The sequence below is a fragment of the Chelonoidis abingdonii genome, chromosome 1 (genome assembly GCF_003597395.2).
Source record: "Chelonoidis abingdonii isolate Lonesome George chromosome 1, CheloAbing_2.0, whole genome shotgun sequence".
Lineage (NCBI taxonomy): Eukaryota > Metazoa > Chordata > Testudines > Testudinidae > Chelonoidis > Chelonoidis abingdonii.
Window position 1 is genome coordinate 134,994,881 of NC_133769.1, and position 25,443 is coordinate 135,020,323.

At 35.3% G+C, this 25,443-nt stretch overlaps 1 long non-coding RNA gene across 6 annotated transcripts in view; it reads left to right on the forward strand.

The window, feature by feature from the left end:
• The first annotated feature begins 1,170 nt into the window (after positions 1-1,170).
• LOC142047457 (uncharacterized) overlaps positions 1,171-25,443 on the forward strand; it is a 128,481-nt gene continuing 104,208 nt past the window's right edge. For 4 of the 6 annotated variants that reach the window (XR_012656735.1, XR_012656733.1, XR_012656738.1 and 1 more), the window contains exons 1-2: positions 1,171-2,327; positions 2,423-2,508. This is a non-coding gene — a long non-coding RNA (uncharacterized LOC142047457). The remainder of the gene's footprint in view (positions 2,328-2,422; positions 2,509-25,443) is intronic. The other 2 variants (XR_012656737.1, XR_012656739.1) reach the window with 2 other exon arrangements.

Here is a 25,443-nt window from a genome sequence, read left to right on the forward strand (position 1 = left end):
AGGAAAGTTCAACTGAAAGTTGTTTTTAATTGCTTTTCTAAGTAATGGAAAGATTATCTCACTTGCATATTCCATAGCAAGCATGAGGGAAAGAAGTATCAAAGGGACGTTTAAAAAAATGCACTTGGTAACTAGCAACGGGACTTTTGGCATGATTCCTCGAGTTTGCTTGAGGTTATGAAGGGGGGATGGGAAGAAGAAAAGCAATTCTACGTAGTACATTTTCTTAAAAAGAGAGAGAGAGAGGAAAAACCTTATAATACTTATATTTTTTTAAAGGAAATGTGTGTTGATCCTCTAAAGCTGAATCCTCAGGCTTTTGTAGCTCGTCTTTGCCGTCCGGTGTGTGTGTGTGTGTGTGTGTGTGTAAGCGCTCTCAATCAAACAGCAATCATGGCAGCTGTTTTTCTTCCAGCACAGCAGTTGAGCTGTCTCGCCCAAATGCTTATCAGCTTTTGACTCTGTGCCAAGGTAGTTATAAGGGCCAAGCAGCCTCAGCTTGGCTGTGCAGCTGATTTAGAAGTAAGGGCATGAGAAAACAAAATCACTAAGTTTTTGTCATATACAGTATTTACTTTTTCTAAATCCCCATTTGCTACACTGATTTTTCTGTGCTGCATTTTCATGGTGTTTATGGATGGCTTAATATTGTAATTATATTTTGTTTTATTGTTTTAGAAGGAGAACCTCATATTTTTTTATCCCTGCAGATATTTTCTCATGGAAAAAAAGCTGTAATTAAAAGATTAATTTGACGAACTGCCTTTTTAAACTTATTGTCACATTCTACATGCAGTAAAATTTCTTTGCTGTGTCTCTCTTCTCCTCTTCTTTCTTCTCCACCCCCGTCTTAAACACAAGACTGCATTGTGTTAAAGAAAAATAGCTTTGCTGGATTTGGAGGCAAATGTAGAAGAGCTGAAGCAAGAGTTACTGTATGGAGGGGTGGTTAATTTCATTGTTGATGCCTGCTTGCACTGTATGTGTATGTGCGTGCGCGCACTCGTGTGTGTGTGTGTGTGTGTGTGTGTGTGCGTATGATGAAAACTAGCCTGCTCACGCAGGGCCGTGCCTCTGTTTCATCATCAGCTCTAGTCTTCTCTGTTTCGCTAGCTCATATACTCCTCCTCTTTCTTAGCCAGATTGCTCTAGTCGCTCACAAGGGGGAGATTGGACTATGAAAAAAGGTTACTGCTGCAAGCTTACATTCCTGCTGCAAGGGCCTCCTCTTCAGACAGCCTTTGCCAGAGCAGAACTTTTCAAAATGCTTCAAATAGGATCTTTTTTTTCTCCTTTATTTAACCCTTCTCCTTTTTTAAAAAAAAAAAACGGGACTAATTTTTCTTGTTTTCTGTGCTGTTCTTGGCTGTACAGTATATCGCAATGTTGAGGTTAAAGCTACAAGTATTTCTACCACCACCCCCGCTGATACATTTTTTTTCGGTCTTGGTTAAAGAAATTGATTTATTTGACTGAGCAATGAATCAGGATTTGCTAGTTTGTATGCTGTGAGAATGATGGCTTTTATTTGCAGTTTTTTTTCTGAGTGCCAATTCCCTGTGCTGCTCATGGAACCAGCTTCTTTCTTTCTGTATATTTTTTAATTGCTTCAGGTATCTGTGGTACATGAACCAGGATGGATGACAGCCCTCCAACCCCCTTGTAATCTGACCGTGGCTGAAATGGAAATACTGCAGGGCTTTTTTGTCCTTGCAGGGTCCCTCCCCTCCCTTTCTTTCACTGTTTAGGAGGGAAAAGGGGTGTGCAGTAAAGTGCTGTCTCTGGGACAGGTGCCAGCTCCAAGACAAAAGGAATAAAATAGGCGGTAAACGGGGAAAATTAATAGTCAACAAAAATAGGAATTGGAAATGTGTAAGTGGCAACATTGGTAGAAGTGTTGTCAGCTACCCAGCCTTTCTGTTGAATTTTATCTGCAGATATTAGGCTAAAAGAAGAAAGTTTAGGCATACTTTTTTATTCATCGTCTCTATAGGCATTTGAAAAGATAAGGCGGTCTTTTTTTTTTTTTTTGGACTACTGAATTATTCATAGTGTCAGTGGTGAAGCCAGGACCATTAGCATGCATCAGACATGCTGTTTGTCTGTTTGCTAACATTCTTCATTCAAGACTTGTTAACTACCAGACAAGCTTAACACGCTTCTCTTTTCCCCCTCCCTTTCTCTCTCTCTCTCTCTGTCTCTCTCTTTCTCTCTCTCTTCCTTTCATGCCACCCCTTTAGTCTCCTATTGTTGTTGCTGGGAGCTGGCAGCCAGGGGTAGTTGTGGCAGGGAAAGCATGTGGATGAGAAGCTGGAACCCGTTGCTAGGTAAGGACCGCCTTCACTTCTTCCAGGCCTGCATGCACTTGCACAATCAAGAAATGCCATGGAGCTCACTCAGTGTCTTCCATCTGCTTTTACAGGAGACTGCAGAACTGCAAGGTGAACACATTGGCATCATCCTCTCTCCGTATCTGGTCCCTGAGGCTTGTTTCCCACCATTCACAGGGTAAGATTCTTTCTCATCATTTAGATGCATCTGATTGATATGCAGTAACGTTTCACGTTTATTTGCCTCCACAATGGAGTGAACAACTGGAGTAATTACCAAGTAGGAAAATTAAGTTTCAGAAACTCTTAGTGGATATCAGGAGATTGCCTTTTGACTACATATTCATTTATTTTTAATCTGCAATACATATTGGACCATCAAGGTTCAGATTAATTTAAAATGATCACTTGCAGGTTATTAAGGATGCAGTACAGTTATTAATTTTTTGGGGGGGAGGTTCATTTTTCCTCCCTCTCAAGTCTACTCCTCGATTCGCCAGTCTGTTTAAAACCAGACAAAGGTTGATCACAGCATTTATTTCTGAATGCAAATGTTCTAGGACTTGTGCCAGTCTTGCCTTCATTGATTACACTGTAGCTTCTTTGTTGAATGGCACTTTTTTATTTTCCCCCTTTGGTCTTTTTTTTTTGAACAGAAGGAACTTCAAACCTGAAAAGAAACAAAACAAAGTTGTGTGGTGCAAATTCAGATTTTTATTTTAATTACTAATAAGTTGCTAGACAATTATGTTCGGACAATTAGAAAAACAGCTAATCTTGAGTTATCGTAGCCTCTGTCATTTGTGTGTGTGTGTGTGTGTGTTTGCGCGTGTGCATATGTGCATTTATTAACTGGTAGTTTTGAATGTTACTCAGTGATGACCATTAATAATTGCATCCCACTACGATTACATTTTCCTGATTGTCTTAGCAATGTGCATTTTGGCATACGTATTTTCTGCTTTCATATGTATTGTTTCTGAATGCTCAGAATTTTCCTAGTTTAGGGGACACAAAATATGAATAAAGGAATTTATGTAAGTATAATACTTTTATAATGTAATGCCCTTTATAGATCAAAACAGCATGTGGATGTAGATGTTCTTGTCATAACCCTGAAAGACTTGATCAATTTGGCAAACTCTGCACACTTAAGATATATCAGTACTATGAAAACGCGGATATCATATTTATTTTGTATTATTCATGCAGCCAAGTAAAATGTACATGTGCAAATACATGAGAATATATCATTGTTCTGCTGGAAGGAAATGTACTTCAAAGACATTTTGTGCAAAACCTATTCCTTCTGTATAGGCTTGTAACAGAAAATGCTTTCCTTTACACTGCAAAATGTGACGGCTTAGTAAACTATTTTAATGTTGCTCATTTTTAATTTATATGTATCAGTGCATTTAAGTAAAAAAACAAACAAACAAGTAAACCTGAACTGATCTATTTTTTAAACAAAAATAATGAGAATGTAGCAACTGACTCGTGCAAAGCTAGTTTTAAATTCAGGCCACTGACAATATTGGATTAAAACAATCCACATAATAGCATTGCATTTGGACTCTTTTATGACAATAAAAAACAACTAATAACTTTTAGTAGTAAAGCTGATTAACCTCAAAACCGGTCAGGGTATGTATTGGTGAATTGTATAGATCAAGAAAGGAGTTCAGGACTGTGTGACTCAATGGTAGAAAAGCTAAACTTAAATTCTTCGAAGTATTATTTTAGAGGCCTGTGTAAGTTCCATAGAGCAGTGCAAATAGAATCATAGTTGGGGAGTTTTAAGCTATACTATTTGTAGTAGTTATAAAATCAGAAAATGATAGTTAAAATTCACATCAAGGGAAATTCAAACTGCTTCATGATACATGACCTTAATAGTTATATATCTATAGGAGTTTTTTTTTCTCACTAGCTTGTAATACTGTTGTTGTTCTATTGTTGATAAGTATTTTTACAAGAAACATAAAATTATTTACAGTGAATTTGCTTGCATTGTTACATTCTAGATGACTCGCTATAAATTATAGATATGAAAAAGGTAATAAAAGCAGAATTATTGGTTTATTTAATAATGAAAATTTTCTTGTGCATGCTATGAATTGATTTAGTAAAGCATAAAATCATGTACTTTGTACATTTAATCCAAGGAAGGGGAGATGAAAATTTATCCATTAGGTGGCTGATCTCATCCAAGTTTTTACATTTCAAATTATTTTTGACTAATATTTAAAATAAAAACTAGTGATTAAAAATTTCAGTAAGACCCTGAGATTAGTGCTATAATAGGAATTATGCTCAGGAGCTAAAATATTCAACTTGTTAAAACATTTTATATTGGACTGTGAAGTATTGATCTGTAGCTTGTGGTAGATAGATGTAAAATGCAAAGATAATACTCTCCATAATTAAGAATATATCTTTCTTTATATCAATCAAGTTGTGCGTTTTTATATAATAGTTTCAGTTAAATCTTTTTTTAAATATTTTAGGGTATGCTGTTGTCTACTAGGGTATGCAGGTTACTAATTTTTTTTTTTAATTCCTCCTAAAAGTGGTTTGGTTCATGTTGATAGTGTTGCATGTAAATGAGATACATACAAAAATCCCAGTATTCCCTTTTCAAATCCCACATATCCCATTACAAAATATTTGTACTACAAAATACTATTGATATATGGGGAGACGAAGGTAAAAGGTAAATATGTCCTCGGATTGTAAGTAATGTGAAGTGCTGAACAGAGAGCAGATACTATGGAGAAGATTACGAGTAGATTGCAATACAACAAAATGAGCAAAGTACACAATACTTTACACAAATGGATGGATTATGATAGGGTAATTACTTTCAAAGGTACTTAAATCACTGAGAGCCAAACCTTGGTGTCCTTACTCAGGCAAATTTGAAATTTTTGGAATTTTGCCTGGGTGAGTCCTGAAGGATTTGGGCCAATATGAATTAAAGAGGGTGTTTTGATTTTGTTTTGGTTTGAGGCATCTCTCTGAATGATACTTGTAGTTCCTTGTTCTTGCCCATATTACGTGTATGATATGATATAAACCTTAGGCTTTTTCGTACGGATAGACAGAGACATGGAGCCCTGGCCTCTTTTGACACGTGCCAAATATTATTAAACATTCTTTAGAGACTAAAAATAAAATTAAAAAGGAGTGAAAGGAATATTTTCTTCCATCTAGATTTATTTTGAAGAGATTTGCTTATAAAACACAGACACATTGAATCAATGGTATGTTTTGAGTGACTTCCTCACAAGTGGAATGACTTCACTGTAATCTGCCTTCATTCCATGTGACTGGCTCTTGTGACCTAATCAAGCTATGGTGTCTCCAAGGCTGAACCACAAGGTTTAAAGTCTCTCCTGAACATGGTTGCTTAAGGTGTAGGCAGGTCTATGATTGTGACACCTTCTCTTCAGAAATCTGAAATGTGTTCTATTGAGGCATTTTGCTTCTTAACTGCATCACTTGCTCTCAGCTTGAAACAGGTGCAGGTAATCATCACTTTCTGCTAAACTGGCTGTTCTGATGGATCTGTAACAATGCAACACTATGTCACAATTTTAATTTTGATTTGTATAATTTATGTCCGGCAAAAACTACATTTTAATTAGAAACACCAATACGTTTCATTCTTCAAACGGTACATGCTGTACAACTGAAGATGAAGAAGTGTGTTCCGTGTGTGTTCATATACTATATCTGGTATTTGATTTGTGCAAAGCTATTCATTCAGTTATTCTGCATGCATACAGCTAGATAAACTATTGATTGCAGCAAGAGCACTTAGACAATGGAGTAGTACTGATACCCAGAACCACTCTGGTAGGCACCGTTGCCATGCATAGGTAAGTAGGTGCTGGCAAATAGGTAGATATAAAAGAGCAGGGCTAGATTTTTAACTGCATATGCAAACTTTTGCAAGCTTACATTAGCACAAACTCTAATGCATGTGTAAACCCCTGTTTGCTTATGCCTGTAATTATGGGCCTGATCTAAAATCTACTGCCATCCATTGAATTTAATGGGATTTAGATCAGGCCCTATGTGCACAAACATCAAGATTTAATGTATTGGCATTTGCATGCCTGCAAGTCAGTGGGCACAGTAAATCTGTTTATACGCCTGTTTGTAAAACTTACCTATATATTAATGTTTGTGAACAAATCCATATATGATTTTCTAAAGAAAGAAAATCTTGTAAACACCGCAGCTACTACTGCCTCCATGTAAGTCAGTAACAAAATACCCAGTGACTTCAAGTAGGATCAGGATTGTGGTAAAGTATGTTATTTAATTAGTAAGATAGAACAAAACTCTGATTTTGGCTCCCTCTCCTGATGGCCTTACTCATGAGACTACACATGTGAATGAGAGCTGCAGAATCAGGCCCTTTCATAGTTCGATCTCTTTTAAAGTATGTGGTTAAATCTAAACCTTCATTATTTTGGGTAGTCCTTATAAGAACCATTATTTTCTGAAGCTTAGTGCTGCTAATTATTTAATACTTACACACTCTTACCTCTTCAATAAATTTGAAACTAGTTATGTCAAACCTCTGGAAACAAAACATCTGATCCAAAGCTCATTGGACTCGTTGGAAGTTTTTCCATTAACTTCAGTGGGTTTTGGATCCAGCCTGTGTACGTAGCAGTTTTAAATTATGGTTCAACCATTAGACTGACTTTCTCTTCCCTTTCACTGTTTTCAGGAGTCTGGTGGAATTTATTCAGGAATGTCATTCCCAAATATTTCTTAAAAGACGTTGTGTGTGTAAATTATAGTTCCAGAAATGATAACGGGGGATTCAAGGAGCTTCTTGACCTTGGTGCACTAAATGAGAGTTTTAGGAAGAAGCAGGAGAGGCATTGGGTTCTCATTAGGAACATAATTAAGGCTGTGGCTTCTTACAAAAGAATTCTTTATTTAAATGAGAGCAATGTTTTTTAGAAGGTTTCTAAATAATAAGAACACCTTTTAATTACTGTTTATTGAATTTTGTCTGTCTATAAGACTACCATTACCTTAGCCTTCATGTCCAGTTATTTGCCGGAGAAACATCCAGCTCCTTCCTGATCTTGGAGAAGTATTCAAATAACATGATTTTTCTTTTTAGATTTGTTTTAAAAAAATAAATAAATAAATTACCTCAAACACTGATCATAGTTTTTGTAAGAGAAAAAAACGAAGAAAATATTTTTATTACAAGTAATAGGACTTATTTAAATATTAATTGAGAAAGTGTTCATTTTCTATAGCTCTTGATTGATTATATATACACTGCTGACTGATATTCCTCACATTGTTCTAGCTTGCTAAATCTTATGAGTATTTAGCATGATTAGGGTGACCAGACAGCAAGTGTGAAAAATCGGGGTGGGGGGTAATAGGAGCCTCTATAAGAAAAAGACCCCAAAATCGGGATTATCTCTATAAAATCGGGACATCTGGTCACCCTAAGCATGATGTACGTGCATATGCTCATGCATACCTGTGTGGTCAACATGGTATCTTTTCGTATAGCAAAAAAAGACAGGAATTTCTCACCGTATTTCATGGAAAAATCAAGAAGAGGAAATACATCCTCATTTTTAGTGATCAAAAATCTCATATGCTTTCTGTTTACATTTTTGAGAGAAAATGTGAGCTGCAGCGTATAACTACAATTGCAAATCTGTTTAGATGGTAGGATTAGAAAAATACTTGTCATATGTAGTCTTGTTTTCTTTTTATTTCCTTATTTTATTTTTCCTTATTTCTGCTAATTTAAACAAAAAGGAAAACATACCAGAAAGAACTGGCTGAAAAAGTTAAAAAGAAAATGCAAACAGACTGATTTTGTGGCATTTTATTTACTTATTTTGGGGGGATGGCTGAATAGAAAAATGTTTGGTAGTATTTTGGTATTTTGCAGTCATGGTACACCAAGCCACTTTGCATTCATAATTCAAGTCAGTATATGTCCTCTACCACCATGCGGGGGTTGGAATGTTGTTGGATTTTGGTTTTGGTTTTTTGTTAAAGACTGTCATTGTTTTTCAACACAAAGTATATTAGGTTTCTGCTTAAAACTCAAGTTTTCACTTAAAACTTAAGTTTTCACCTACCTGGTATAATCAATATGAAAAATTACAAATATTTGCTGTATTTTGAATTGATAATTAATTAATAATTTCAGTCTAGTAGGTGCTTTATTAATACACAAAAGCCTTTTAGACTTCTGAATGTTTTGGCAGCCTTTTGGTATTTAGTCTTGTTTTTAATTGTAACTTAGTTAATGTGCAAAAAGATAGGGAACACTATTTGATTGGATTCACAAACTCTTGGTCTGTATCTTTGTTTTTACATTCATACACAAAAGATTCTTATTTTACAATTACTTTATTTTTCCTACCGTATACCACATCTCATTTTAAAAGTATTATTAATAATGTAGCTCTTGTTCTCTGTTTGTTGTCATTTATCATCTTTTTTTTTTAATCCTTATCTGATTTTGCATATCAACATTTGTTGCACACAACGGTTTATATTTATTGTCTGGTTTCTTTGTAGAAAAAGTATGTCTGGTCCTTTAGGGCCTGATCCAAATCCCATTGAAGTCAGTGGAAAACCTCCAATGGATGTCAGTGAGATTTAGATCAGAGTAATACTTATTTAAATTTAAATGATTGATACAGGAAACCTAAACTTGAACGGAGAGAGCATTTAAAGTGCATCTAACTAATATTAAGTGCTGTCTAGACTTACACAGTGCATATTCTGTCTGTATGGTTTGACTGATTTAAACAAAAGAGTGCCACCGTGCTGCTGTCTTGTTTTAGAGGACATGGCATCCATATTCTCCCTCCTTTAACGTGTATCTCTGTGTTGTAAGGTTCATGGTGTGGAATGAATATGCACCAAAATGGATGAAAACTATATTAAAAGGCCAAAGGATGGCCTAAGGCCCCAAAGACCCACGGGTCATATATTCTCATTATAAACTTTGCTGCAACGTTTTTTAATGCTGTGTGAAAGTTTAAGCTCTTCCATCTCTGTTACATAAACAGCATGTTTAGATTTTTTAAATTTAATTTTTAAATACATAATTTATCGGTTTATATAATCAAATGTTGCAAAGTTAATGACTGATTTTTTTCCCAAATGGATGCAAATTTCTCATTTAAAAAAATTCTATATTTAAATTATATAGAAGGCGGAATTATGCTGAAATGGTCACCTGTATATTTTGTTTCTTAAATTAAGATTTACAATGATGGATTTAAGGTAGATTTACATTTTAAATTATAAATAAAACGATTATGCTGAAATTTCAGTTCAACTGGAATGTCTTAATATTAATTCAAATAAAATGTAAATTATCCCACTAGAATGTGTATATGTGTGCATCTTTGCCATCATATATTCACACATTTATATACATAGATCCACACGTATATGGACACACACTTTCACTGTGTGTAAATTTAATTTAATTTGAATATTATATAATATGTGTATGCATATACATGTATGTAAAATCATATTGAATATGTAAAATATTTATTTAAAATGATAAGTCTTTGACTTACCTCTGAATAACCCATAAAAGCTCAGTTTTTCCTGTTTAACAAGTTAAAAATATTAATTGTCAGATATTTGTATTTTGGCCCCAAAATTTATTCTTAGAGTGACAATTGACAGTGTTAATTACGCTAAAAGGCAAGGAACAGTTTGCTGCACCATAGCCTGGTATAGTAACCTCAACCAACATAGTTTATACATCCCTTTCTTGAATCTACAAAAAGAGGAATAATTTGGGGTGTGACAGCAGGTCAGCAGGAAGTTGTATCTGGTGTGGGAGAGCAGACCATGACAGATGCAGGGTAGCACATCCAGTCGAGGTTTTGCTTCACTTAACTGTGAAAAAGGGATTTCTCATCCATGACTTCTGTAACATATGAAGGATGATCTCACACTTGTTGATGACATTGTACATCTGTATTCCATAATTAGAGAGTCAGCAGCATGTGATACCATACTCCATATATCAGTATCTGCAGACCTGGCTAGTTAAAAAGAACATCAAGAATTAAACAGAAATACATTCTTTTCCCAAAATAGGTCTTCTCTTGTGAGTAAGGTAGGGCCATATTGCCCTACTTTAAAGCCTATAGCCATTTACAAAATTCCTTGTTAGATACATGACCATCAAAATTCCATCCTATCTTATTGGTTTAGGTCTTCGTATTTCTGATATCTGCTGAACAGAATATAGTGAAGAGTACACAGAAAAGAGGATAAGTGAATACGTATTAAATTCCAAAAAGGAATCAGAAACTGTAACTTTCTGTGGTCTTATGCATGTTCCTCAGCAGAAGTAATCAAATCCAAAATAAAACCTTAAATAAAAAGCAGCTAATAAGCTTCCTTGGAGAGAAATTCATGAAAAATTCAGCACTTTCTAATTCTGAACGCTACTTTAAAATTTCTTATAAAGAACAAACAAAAATTCTTAAAATCATCTTTGCATTTAGAGATGAATTTTGAAAGCTAGTTGGACAGTGAATTGTGCAGTTGGTTTCAGTTCCTCACTGGTTCACATGACACACTTTCATCAACACAAAAGTCTACAGGTGATTTTGCAAGAGGTTTTTCTTAGATACATTTCACAGGATTCTGTAATGTTACAAATTCTGAGCACTAGTTTTTCTAAAAAAAGAAAAGCCATTGGTTACTACTGTACTAGTTACTCTAATAGGGTGAAATTCACCAATTTCTTAAAGGGCCAGTTCCAGGCCTGTACATCTTTTAAGTCTCACTAAAGTCAACTTATGTATTGTGTAGGCCATTTTCTAGCCCTCTGCACAGGACCTAAACATGTAAACACTTATTACTGGGTAAAGTGCTTACTACTGTGAGCAATCTCAGTGTCCCGTTGATTTCAGTGGGGCTGGTTGTATGATTGGGCCAACAAAGAGATTGTGGTGCTAGTTTGAAAAACATGGTGAGATTTATTCTTTGCCATTCCAACTTCCATAAACAAAGTAGAGCAAGCTAGTTAGAACCTGGCCATAATTTCACATATATGTGTGTGTTTTGGTGCCAGTGATCTGGAGGCATGAGCAAAGGATTGGGAGTTGAGAGAGCCTAAACTCTAAACCTACCTCTAGAACTGACTCACTGTAGACTCAGTCAAGTCATTTCACCTCTCTGCCTAAGTTTCCCCATCTGTAAAGTGGGGATAATAATTTTTATTTTTTGCACAGGGGCTTTATGAGAAATAATTAATGGTTGAGCATGCAGAGCATGATATATAAATACTATGTTGTATATCTTAGAGTGTGTGGTTTCTATTTATTTATTTAGGGGGAGGAAAGGTGTAAGGTGTTTTGAAATGTGTGAGTGCAACTAATGCTCATGAAATTGAGGGACTAACAACATTAGTTTGCACAGCGCTGCTAAAGTATCTCAACCTTTATCTCCACTACAGCTGCTATTCTAGTTCTTGGTTTATTTTGGGTAGGCACTTCCAGTCATACAAAAATATGTGATGGTTTTGTGATGGGGTCTAAAAGAATACTTCTCTTCCTCCTAAAAATCAGTGTTAGTCATGGCCTAAAGTGGACTATGAAACCAAACGTTCATAGGTGGAAGATTAGTTGGTGCCCTTCCTAAGCTAGCATGTTTCTATTCTCCACCACCATTTTGTAAAATTATTCTGTTTTGTACATACATAAGCAGTAAGTGTGATTACAAGGCATGTGGCATTTTGCACACAGGTATCTGAAATCAAAAATCTAAACCTAAATCAAAAGAGCTGGAGATAGAAATGATCTGTTAAATCACCAAATCCAATCCCGTTCCAGTGTAGAAGAGTTCCTTCCAACTCATTAAAATACAGTATGCTGTTAACATTCTATTAAAGTGTATGGAAATAAATGAGATAATTGATTACAAAAATGACCTTTGCAGGATGCATTTCAAATGTTTCCTCTAGTGTAGCCATCTGGGAGGAAACTTGTTAAAAGTAACGTCCTGACATATTTTAGATCTTTTGTTTGCTGAATTTTTTTTCCCTGATAACTCCATTCTTTTCTGCCTCGTATTGCAACCCATCCTATGTTTCCTGTTAGAAGCTGAACTGTTTAGTACTAGTAAAACTAGCGAGAGTTCTTGGTCGATACAGTGTTGGCATTGTGTAACAAATTACAGTCAGCTCAAATGAACAGGCTTCCTCAATCACGCTGTCTCCAGTTTTGTGTTGTTGTTTTTCTCATCAAGGGCACAGCTACACTCAAGAGTGCCCCAGACACACATGTAATGTATAGAATGAAAAAGCAGACTTACAGTGCTTAGAATTTTACCAAGTAAAGGGAGCATCAGTAATTCCTCAGTATGTTCAGCTTGACGCCAGCAAAACCTATAACATTTTTAAGTTAGTGTTTAAGATTAAGTGTATTGTTAGTTACTGTTTTAACAACTAATTAATCTTTCTGTTGAGCACGTTACTTACATCCAGATCCTGAAGACACTTATGCATGTGATGTGGCTTTATACACATCAGCAGTCCAGTCAAGTCCAGAAAAATTCCCATGAAATCTACAGGATTAGCCCTTTACGTAAATAACAAGGATAATTTGAGTAGATAAAGAGATCTGTTTTGAGAATAGTGCTTCTTATATTTATAAACTAAAGTATGGAAAGCCTCTGGCTGGAATTTTCAGAGATGTTCACTTATTTTTGGATCCTGCACATGAGATGTCTAGGACCTGATTATCAGAGATGTTAAAAATCTTCATCTGGGAGCTTTGGGTTCTTAGTTCCTCTAAGAATCAACTCCTATATATCTCAGATTGGAGACTCAAAATTCTGAAACTTTGACTGAAGATTATAATTATTTATTTGTATTGTTTTACCAGCTACAGTTGCTATTATATTAAGAATTGTATAATACTCCGGTAGACACAGCCCCTACACCTTAGAGCTTAAAGTCTAATTTGAGACCAGATGGAATAGTAGAGTGTGAGAAACGTAAGGAAGGAAAGGAGTGGGAGGATAAAGGCTATTAGTTTGGACTGTTCAATTTGGACAGATTTTATGACTGTGTCAAGGTAGCATGTTGGTTTTTTTTTGTCTCATTTCCACACTTGTCCTAAACTCTTGCATTTTTTTAAAATTGACTTTGCATCACTTTTTCTTTCTTCACTCCTCATCTCAGAATACCCACAGATATTTCCAAAATTATTAGTAGGCAAGACTATGGCTGCAGTGATTGTTCTAGCTCATGCATCTCCTATATAGTCCTCCTGCAGCTCAAATCAGAAAAGAAGACAAAGCTGTATTTTCCTCCTCCTTCAGTCAAATGGGTGGTACATTCAAAGTGATCGGCTTGCTCCACCATGTTTTGAACTGGAGATCTGGAAACTCATTGGAATATAGTCTCAGAGGCTGACTGGCAGATTTGGAATTTGAACTTTATATTCTAAGAAACAGATACTGGCCACACAGGAGTTCAGTTCCAGCAGAGATGAGATATTTAAGTTCAAGTCTACCACTGAATTAGAAATTCAGTAAAAAGATCCAATAGACCAGAAATCTACAAATCTACAGTCATAGTGAATAATATACCTATTTCACTTTATTCTAATCAGCAAAGCAAAACACTACTGTCATGCTACTACTGACACACGTAGTATGGGACTGGTAATTCAGTAACTTTCAAGATAAATTATCAGTATGATATGGTGAGGCATTTTTTAATCTTTTTATTCTAACAGTGCATACGTATTCTATTTTCTGTAAACTCCATTATGGGTTTTTTGGTTAAATAATGAAAGTCAATATTGTTTTGTGGGATGGGGTATTTAAATAAATATTTATCCTAAAACCATATATCCAATGCATTGTTATCACTACTGTTTATTGTCCTTGTTTAAATAAAATGTCTTATTGAGATTTTCTTTAAATAAGAAACCCATTGGATATGAATTTTCATGTTCATAACCAGTGTTATTTTTAAGTTATACTTTTAAAAAAAGCACACAGAAACTCAATTCAGATACATTCAATGAAAGGCCTGAGCCTGCATCCATTGCTGTTAAGGGCAATCTCATTGAATTCAATAGTTGTAGGATCAGGCCCTAAATAACTGTCCTGTGATATTGTGTCAGATCAGACATTGTCAGATATGTACTTTTCAACAAGCGACTGTTGAGTTTAGAGGGGAAAATAAGTCCATAAATAACTCTGGTTACATAGTTAGTCAGAATTTTATTTTTGGAGTCATGTAGGGGCTATTGTAATGCAATGCTATTGGATTATACTAAATTGTATGCAATACTACACTGTTACAGTGTAATTTATTTAATCTGCCTCATCTGTGATGCAGTCTGTATTAAAGAGTTGAAGTTGTAGATTAAAATGTAGTTTTCAAGAAGAAAGAGACTGCAATAAAAGTGCTTGGACTACTAGTTCTTCCAGTGATTAATAGCAAGACTTGCTTGGAACTTAGTCTTTGATTTCCTCTGTTTAATTGTAGCCCTAAGTGAAATAGGGTTTTGATTTACAGAAAATGTAGAATTGGGTACAGAAAGTTTTAAATTGCAGTAACAATAAAATTTCCCGCAATAATCATGTCATATTGTTTCAATTCAAAAGAGCTAAGGGTTGATTTATGTGGGGAAAAAACTATAGCAGCCAAGTTTCATATTAAAAACTTTTAACTAATATAAAAAGTTGATTTTCTTCTTATAATAAATGTAGCAAACACACAAACACAAAGTATACACCGTCTACCTTAAATTTTGGAATAATGTGCATACTAATTAATTTTTAACCATTTACAAGTTTTGCAAAAGTACATTCTTACTCTGACAATCAGTAAATTGTCTAGAATTTTAAATTAAATGTTAAATTAACTAGAACATTGTAATAGCATATATTAGAACAATGATGGAAAAAATAGTAGGAGCTATAGGAAAAACAGCATCCTGAAAACATGGTTTGAAAATTTATTTCAATAGCTTTTTGTGGGATATTTACGTATATATGGAGAGAATGCTATATGTTGTATGTTACTGAGGGTTTAATAATAATTAAGGCCTTTTCTAAAATTCCTTTTTGGGAGTTTTGCATGATTGGGCCCTGGAGAACATATTCTTGCTTCAGCCTGCTTTAGTTGATATTTTTTCATTATACTGTAATCAAGAACAAAGGTTAAAGTAATATTCCTAAACTTTAGAATTCTAGATAGTTTAAATATACATTGAAACATTCAAGCTATTAAGGGGGAAATGAATTAACCTTAGCAACTTCAAAGCAAATTTTGGGATAAATCCAAAAGAATGCCCCTGACTTCAGTGCAGCTATTTCAGATTCATACCATTGTAACTTAGAACTGATTTGGGCCTTTGTGTTTAATTATATATATGACAAAAATAATATTAAAATAATTTTAGAGAATGATAAAATAATTGTTTGTTCCCATCACTTGGGTTTTAAAGTGCTTCCGCACAGTCTTTTCTTGGAGACTTTTTGTTTGGAGTTTACAGTTTGAATAGTGTCTTCTGTAAAATGATTTTCTGCTTCTATCACATCTGAATAGTGCCATTTGGCATAACCAAAATATAAAATAGAAACATAAAATACAGAATCAATTAATAGATTTTTAAAATATGATGTAGTACTGTACATTTCTTGGATAATTTAGTAAAGTAACTTTTTAAAATCAGGTAATCTCTGTATTTGTGCCATAGTCTAACAGTTTAATCAAGACACAAATTCAGAAACAGATCAGCACTGTCTTTTATATAGTGCCTCTAAATCCAAAGTAGTTGGTACCAGATCTTGATAGAGGAAAGGATTGCAATTTTCATCCGACCAGTACCAGTGGGTGTTTTTCCACAGTTGCATCACATAAAAACAGAAGATACAAGAGAAATTGAAAAGTCCAGAATATGCATCCTTCTATAATATACCTTTTCATCAGAGTATGAGGTTGATGAAAAAATCCATTTAATTCAGTATGACAGCATATTGTAAATAATCCATTTTACTTTGCATTCTTTATCCTTTCTTTCTGGTGGTGGTAGAGAATTTTAGTTAAGCTCCCCTTACTTTTAAGAATAAAATATACACTCAGAAATAGATAAGGAAGAAAAAAATAATAATGCTTATGTGCTATTGTGATAAGAACATGGTCATTAGCAAAAATATTTAAATTGTTTTTGTTGTGTTAAAACATATAGTTCATGTCAATGTACAGTATAGGTTGTACAGTGTGCATTTCCAACTGTATGGTTTTTTTTAAAAGGAAGCATAACAACATTTATTTGTATTTATATGAACATATATAAGCTATAGACTGAAAATGTACATTCTAAGAGCACAGATGGAGTATTTTCTCATTAGAATTGTTTGTTGCTTGTTGGAACATGGAGCATATTTTTATCATGGCATCAACAATTTCTAAGAACTGAGGTCAAAATAAGCAGGTTGCACTTGGATACAAGAACAATCTGGAAAATACCCTAAACTCCCTCCATCAGCATAGGCACATATTTTTTTATAACAAGGTCTTGCCTTTTATTTTATTTGGTAGAGTGCATGTGCAGTAGGTTTTAGATGTACAAGTATATATGTACACAACATGGCCTTTATTTTAAGTACCAAGCTAAATTTATATGTGATACCCTTGCAATATTTCTCTAAGCATATGGATTTTTTTATGAGTAAAGCAGTGGTGATGTCATGGTAGATGCAGAGCATTTTTAAATAATCACCTTGAAAATGATTCCTGTGGTAGGGATTGGATCCTGCAAACAGACACATAAGTAACTTCATTTACACATGTAGTCATTTCAAAGTCAATGGGACCTCTTGCGTGAGTGAAGGTAATTACAAGTGCGTTTGCAGCATCAGACTATTCATAAACTCCTATTGAGAGTGAAATTCTGGCCCCTTTGAAATAAATGTGTGTTTTGCAGTTGACCTCAATGATGCCAAGATTTCATCCCTAGTGTTTAAAAAAAGCCAAAGAAGTTACATATAATGGGACAAAGACTTACAATAATTTTGGCTTGAGTAGGGGCATAAATCATTAAGTTTCTTCAATTCAGGAAAAGTTTCTATAACCACATTCATTTATAGCTAGCTACTAAGATTTGCCTATTCATGGTACAGTTATGTTTCTTTTCTTGGCTTTTAAAAATTATAAGTATAATTATCTCTTTTGATTATTATTCTGAGGTTTATGCACTTGTTCTAGCACGGGCATGCATGTGCACATAGTGTCCTTTACAATAAAATCAGTTTTCCCTGTCTCCTACACAGAATAATCTGATTTATATGTATTCAAACAGCTGTTACTGCAGGTTAACTATGTGCAGCAAATACTGCGAGAGATATGAGAATTTACAAAACTACCATGTTTATTTAAAAGAAAAAACAACTTTTCTGGATTCTCCATTGTTACCAGCTTCTCACATTTGCCTCTAAAGTAATTTTTGGTGCCGGGAATGTCTCCTGTGGACTATCTGGTGCCAGAATGGCTTTATCATTCCTCCTTACCTTCCACGTCCCTCTTTCTACCTTAGCCATCTCAGGGTTAGTAGATCTTCTGGAAAAATTTTTCCTAAGTTCTTCTTATTTCACTTTTTGTCGTGCTTTCTCAGATCTTGACGCTATTGTTCTTTTTTAGAATTTTTCCTTGTGCAATGACAGTTCTTGTACACCCTGCTTCCAGTTTCACCCACAGTCTCTCTCTCAATGCCAGTTCCTGAGTCTCAAGGTCTTCAGTGACTGCGAATGTAGCTGCGGACCTGCCTCCTCCTTTTTTTTTTTTTAATTGTCTCTCTGAGCCCACTGCAGATGGTCTGTTCCTCCTACATAATAAGGAGGTTTTTTTTCTTTTTAGGCAGGTCTTTCTGAACCTGACAAACAGATAGACAGGCAGGGTTGGACCTGGATTTTTTTTAAAAGAGCCTGTGGGGTTTGTTTGCCAGATTTAGGACCTCCTTAATATTTTGTTGCAGCTTTCTAATAGCTTGGTAACAAAAGTAGGAATGCATTTGGTCCACCTGATTTTTTGAAAAAACATACATATGAAAAAACATACATATGAAAAAACATACATTAGCAAAAAACCTGATTTTTTGAAAAAACATACATATGTTGAAAATATGTTTGTTGAAAATATATGTTGAAAATATGTTTGAAAAAACATACATATGAAAAAACATACATTAGCAAAACGAAGTTTAGGGGCAGCTTGAGAAGAAAAAGAAATGAAGGAAAACCATGCTAGGAATTGGTGAAAATCAGTTGCTGAAAGATGGTGGTCTTACAACAGAAGTATAGTAGATTTTGCTAAATGTGTTCAGGATTACTTTGGTGCAGTCTGTTATGATGGTATGTTTCCTTATAAGAGTGGTTCCTTCTACAAGTTTAACTACATTTTTTTATAATTGTGTATGTTAATACTAAAATACACCTAAAGCATTGGAATTTCAAGCTTTTGTGCAGGAGCTAAAGAAAGGAGAGATGAGGCCTTCTTGATTAAACCACATCCAGTGTCTCCTGTCCTGTGTAGCCGTACAGTGCCAAACTGTAGAAGGTTTAGGCCCTAAAGACCTATAAATACTAGGTTTGTAGATGCGTTGATGTGCCACCTTTATGACATCTCTATTTCTGGCTATTATAAAACCACCGAAGTTGCTGGATCTGTGGGCCTCTTTAGTGAGTGTGTTTACATGGAAGAGACCTATTTCATAAGCATTCATTGAAATGTCTTGCCATAATGGCAGTTCTGGCTTTGTGTTCTCCATTGAAGCCCCAGACCACTATATACAGCCTTTCTGGTCTCAGCTGTTCCCTTTAGGAGAGGAGAATATGGAAATAACATTCTGTCCAGGGGCAGTTTAAGCAATTGATCTGACCAATGTGAGAAATGTGCATCAGTGTTAGGAACAAGACAGTGTTCCTTGAATAGACAAAAGCTTAAAAATCATCAGAACAAAATTAGATTTTGTTAATAATAGGAAAAATTTTGTAAGATAATTTTGTTCCTTCCCTACTCTGTGTGTTAATAGACTAACAGGGCCATGCATTGGATAGTGACCGTTACATTTTAGAACTGGCTGTTGTACTTCCATGCAGGCCCATCAGTCTGACTGCGGATGACATTGCTGATCACATTGTAGGATTATGGCCATAATGAGCAACTACTGCTTTAGGATTTACTGAATTTTCATTTTTTAATTTAATTAATTAGGCTCCAGGTTAGTACACAAGACTCCTACTTCTAGAGATCTGGGTCCAAAGTAAAAATGGATTTCAAGGTCTGAACCTGCCATAGCAGACATTAATCTGTATCACAAAATTATCACACAGTTTGGCACAGTTGACGTTCAGTGCTCAAGGCAGCCCCTGGAATTAAATACAGGATTAAGGTCAGAGTATTGCTAACCCCATACATTCATTCAAAAATCATGAGACTGGTTTAAATACCATAAGACATTAATAATAATGGTTGGGGTTCTTTTTATCTTCCATCTGGTTTTTGAGCCTTTAACATTCACATTTTGAAACTTTTCTCCACAGCCATGAGGAATAGAGATTGGGGCGGGAGGAGCAGGGAGGAGCAATAAGGCAGCTGAGAATGAAAGACCTCTATTCACATGACTCTGGAAGCTAGGAATTTAAAACCAATGTCAATTATTCTGAGAACTGGTAACACCATAATCAGGCTCTAATCTAGTCAAGTAGTCCCATACTTTTATTAGACACACAATCACTTAACAATTTTTTTTTAAAATCAGGCAATGATCAATGTTTGTATATTTCTGAAATTATATATGAGTCTACTTTTGTTACCTGCTTGGTGAAGTAATTAAAGTATAAACTGCTGTTTTAAGGTGTTTGTAACTAATTTGTTTACTTTAAGCTGAAATTAAACAAACTGCTACCATATAATTTGTCAGGTGAGTGCAATGGTATTTTTTAAAAAAATCTCAGGTCACCAAAAAAGGTATGCAATGAGGTTTTCTATATTTATTTTAATCTGTCCTGTCTGAGCCTGTTCATTTTTAAACCTCAGATTGTACAAGCACTGAAGACTAAATTCTACAAACTGGGAGATCCATTTGTGGATCTCCCAGTTGTCCATGAATATCTGTGCATGAGCAGGGCAGCAACAATCAAGTTGAATTCTTCTCTGCTCACGACATTTGTGTTTGGCTGGGGTTGGGTTTCCACATATGCACTAGAAACAAGAATGGGTCTGACCCAGAATATCAGACCTGACTGCACTCTCTTGAGCTTCGGGAAAGTTTGAATTAAAATCTAGATCTAAGCTTTGTGACTATGTCCTATGTCTAGTTAAAAAGTGTGATCATTGCTCAACCAGTAGCTAGCTAGCTTATCTGGGTCTTGCATGGGCTTGTGGTGTTGATTCCTGGTTCCTTAGTAAATCTAACTTGAATTTACAGGGTATATAGTTAAAACAGGGAGAAACTATCATCATCAGAAGCCAGGTTGTTTGGAAGACCAGGTGCACAATAGATAATCCACAAGTAAAAGGTTATGCTGGACTGTCCAGCACAGCAGTAACAAGTCAGGGTTACTGTGTTATTTGACATGTAAGTAAAACAGATGTACTAGCCCTTTCACATTGTTGGAATGCATGCAGCTTACAGTACCAAACAATACTGCTGTTCCACTTTACAGTGCAGATAATTTCTGTTCTCTTATGTTTTCTCTCACACTGGTATAGCTAACTGGTTGAAATTTATATGCACGCTGGCTGATCTGTTGCTCTCTGCTCTATAGTATAACTACAATCTCCTGGGGCAGACCTGTCATTACGCACAGTGTGATCACAAAGAGAGTGGGTGCAGTTAGAGAAAGATCTAGCAGTGTGTTAATAAAAGGCCTAATGACGAATAAAAATTCCCTACCAAGAATACTTTAAGAATTGTTGCTTGTGGGAAATTAAAATTATGCACCAAAGAATACATTGTACATTCCTACCTCAATGCAAGCTCTCAAAAATGAGGCCCAAGTTTTAAATGTAAGTGCCTATATAGCATGTCTGAATGTTCAGATTTGCACGTATGCATGTAAAACAGACATGTATGTGCCTAAGTGTATATTTGGGTATCTAAATGCAGCATTTAGACCTCCTATATTAGCATCCTTTTAGAAAATTCATCCTGTGAAATTGAACAATGTAAATAACAGGCGTGCAGTATTTTCACTCTTACCAGAATCTGGTTTTTCAGGTATTGATGAATGAATTTCCATACATATTTTTTAGTTTATTTTTGCTGAGAGGTGCTTTCTTTCTTTTGAAATTTCAATATATTTGTCTGAAGATATGGGCACAACCTCCCTAGAAAGAACATGAAATTTATGGCACCATCATTATTTCTGTTTTAAACTAACAAACCACATCTCAATCTTCGTCTAAGACACAAACTGAAACCTAAAATAAGGGAAGATTTTTTCATTGACTCTATCTGCAGGCATTCTGGGAAAGCGCCTTTGAAATTTTAAAGGTAAGAAAAGAACTTAGTTCTAAAGCAGAAGTAGATATCTAGTTTAGATGTGTAATTGTAGAGTAGAGAAGGGATGGTTTGGGTATGCACATCTATACCAAAGTGTTCCATGAAGCAATTCCATTTAAGAAAATGATTGTAATTTTTTTCCACAAATGAAAAAGGAAGCAACAGTAATTCCAAAATTATTTCCAGGATATTCTCATGTACAGATATTCATAGATAGAGATAGATTAAGATAATTGCAGAAATATTTTGCTGTGTAGTTTAAAACAGAAAATACATACATTCCCGTTATCTTTATTTTGCAGTATTTTATACCAAAATAAAAAATGTTTAATCCTCACAACAAAGTTTTAGTGCAGTATTAAAAAGTCTCATTATCATCACAGAACAATGCAATATATCCTATTTTGCTTTTTTTTACAAAAGTAGCAAAAATATTTGCACTGCACAAGAGAATTACCCTTGCTTTGCTCATAGCATTTTTGTTTTAATTTTAATTTTGTCATTAATCAAGTTTAATGTCAAAATATACATAACTTGAACAGTAATAGCCATATCCATTTTCTATGCTTAGTGAGTGAAATTGAACCCCCGTATTTAACGGTCTATATATCCATTAAGTACTATTAGTTGTGACTCTCAACAAGACACCTTGTCCAATTGGTATTTAGGTGCTGCTGAGCTCATCATTGAAATATATAACTGATGTAGGATCCTAAGTCTCATTTTACAAAAGGATTTAGGCACTAAGGAGCCAAAATCCTCTTTAACAGTCCATGGGATTTAGGCTCCTATATGCCTAAATCCCTTTGGAAAATGAGATTAAGTTTTCTAAATCGGGCATTGCACTGCTGAGTGCTGCAATGCCTAAATACTTTTAAATATCTGGGCCTTCGTCTATCTCTGCATCTTAGGACTTCATTAATATATAGAGAGAGGGGAGGGGAGGGGAGAGAGAGTATGATTTCATAAGGGTACCCAGATTTCTCCATATTCTTGAATCTATTTCTCCCACCTATTACTCAGTTCATATATTCAAGGAAAACAAACCAAGGACTGGATCTTGTAAATCACTGTTGGGCATGGTGTATGCTACAGCTTGTGCTTCCATTCATTCCAATGTTAAAATGTTTCTAATTATACCTTAGTGGTCATTTTGTATCTTCCATATTTTGGCCTTGGCAGACAAAGTAGCAATGTCTATAGATTTATGGACAATGGACTTATTTATGGCCAAACACAGATAAGAATCATACAGCCAGAAGTATACCCTCAATCTTTGTATACCCCCAGTTCTTGTTAACATTAATGGGATTATCCATCTTAGAAAGCATTGTAGTTGGTATTGTTTGCAGGATTACTTAATCATTTCACAATATCATTCACATCTGTATTTTTTATCTGGCTATCCCCGCCTGTGTATCTCTGTAAGAAAAGGAGATGCATCCATATTGTCTGATAATCATTTTGAATGCAGCTGGTAAAAATGGTAGCTGTGCCAGTTATGGGTACAGAGGTACATTTCTTGCACACCCAAAACCCACATTTATGTTAATGAAGATCCATAGAAATCTCTGTAAATAAATCACTCTGTCTGTAAATCCATTGACACTATTTCTCTGCCTTCCAGGGCCCAAATAGAGATTAAGATGAACACAATAAAACTAGTGGTATGTAGGAAGCTTGGCTTACAGCAGCATTAATTTCTCTAACATAAGCAACATTATACATGACTCGTTTTCTTGATTCAGTGTGTATGCCACCAAAGTCCTAAGTTCTGTGGGGCCTCTTTACTTAACAGGCCACTTCTCTGCTTGGGCATTACTGCAACAGTTGACATCAGCAGAGAGCCTGATGCTGGAACTCCTTGATCTATAAGAACAAGAACTGCTGTGAAAGCGGTCTCTGTGAGGACCCTTTGGCTCTGGTTGTTAATTCCCTAGCTCCACTTCATTCAAAAAAGCTTGAAGATGTTAACCCTTAGGTTACACTGTTAAGCCATATATTTGTGCAGACCTCTGGGGGAGTTGTACGGAGCTTTGGATTTTTATTTGGTATAAATTTGGGTTTTGTGGGATTTTACGCATGAAAATTTTATTTGTGTGAACTGGCTTCTTTCTGGTGATGAGTGGTTATTAGTTTGGTGTTTTTTGTCTTACTTGGATTATATTTTTAATGATCTGTTAGAGGTGTGTCTAGGCCCTGAGATTTGTTGCTGTCTATACACTGCAATCAAATTAAGAAAAGAAATAGTTCACAGTAAGAATCATGTTATAACTAGAACTGTTTGGGCCTGAGGTAAATTTAGGCCCAAGGTAGGAGTATCGTTTTTTATTGAGAGAGTTGCAAAGTATACTACTGCCTTTTGATATATGTTAGTCCAAAAATACACATCATTTAAGGCAAGGCCAGAAAATAAATTTAAAACATATTTTTATTAGGTTTATTTAAAATGGGGTAATCTATTTTGAGAACTTCTATGGGTTGGCCAGCTACAAAATGTTGAATTTCAATCTGGGGGTGGGGGAATCTCTGGTAAGCAATAAAACCAAATACAATGCCCAGTAATGTTCCTAGAAATAATTAAAATAGATACTTGCAGGGAATAAATCTCCAAAATGCGTATAGCAAGAATTGACCCATTGAATACCAGAGCAGTACTCTTTCTTTTTTTTTTTCACAGACTATCAGGGTTGGAAGGGACCTCAGGAGGTCATCTAGTCCAACACCCCTACTCAAAGCATGACCAATCCCCAGACACATTTTTGCCCCAAATCCCTATATGGCCCCCTCAAGGATTGAACTCATAATCCTAAATTTAGCAAACCACTGTGCTACTCCTTGATACCTCAACTTTCCTAGTAACAATCTGATTGCTTGAAAAACTACCCAGTGTTTCTGGGGTTAGATATATTACATTCAGTATTCTCCTAGTTCTAGATGCCTTTTCTTCTCCAAATGGTTCCTCTAACGCTTCTCTCTTGGGTATTCATAAGAAGCTTTTGCAGAACACCTCCATTACTGTTCAATAAATCTTCCCTAAAATAAAGTATCCCTGGGTACTCTTGAGGAAAAAATGTTCTTCTGTGCCTCAAGTTCTCTGCATAGGTGAAGTCTAGTCTCCCAACAACCACAAATTGAAACAGCACAGGATCCGAATAGAAGAGGAAGTTTGTGTATCTGAACTTGTCTCACCTGCTGTGAAGTGAGAAATGAGGCATTTTGAAAACAGCTGCAAACATAAAATCAGACTTACTTTGATCACTGGCATTTCAGCTCTTGGTTGCGCGGAGACGTGCTTAACTCCCTAAACCAAGAATAAAAGGGTAGAGTGGGCACAGGGTGTGCTATATTTCTTGCAAGAGAGAGAAGGAGGGGTGAGGTAATACCTTTTATTGGATCAACTTCTGCTGGTGAGATAAGCTTTCCAGCTTACACAGAGCAGTTCTTCATGTGACCTGAAGAAGCATGATCTGTAAACTCAAAAGCTCATCTCTCTCACCAACAGAAGTTGGTCCAATAAAAGATATTACCTCACC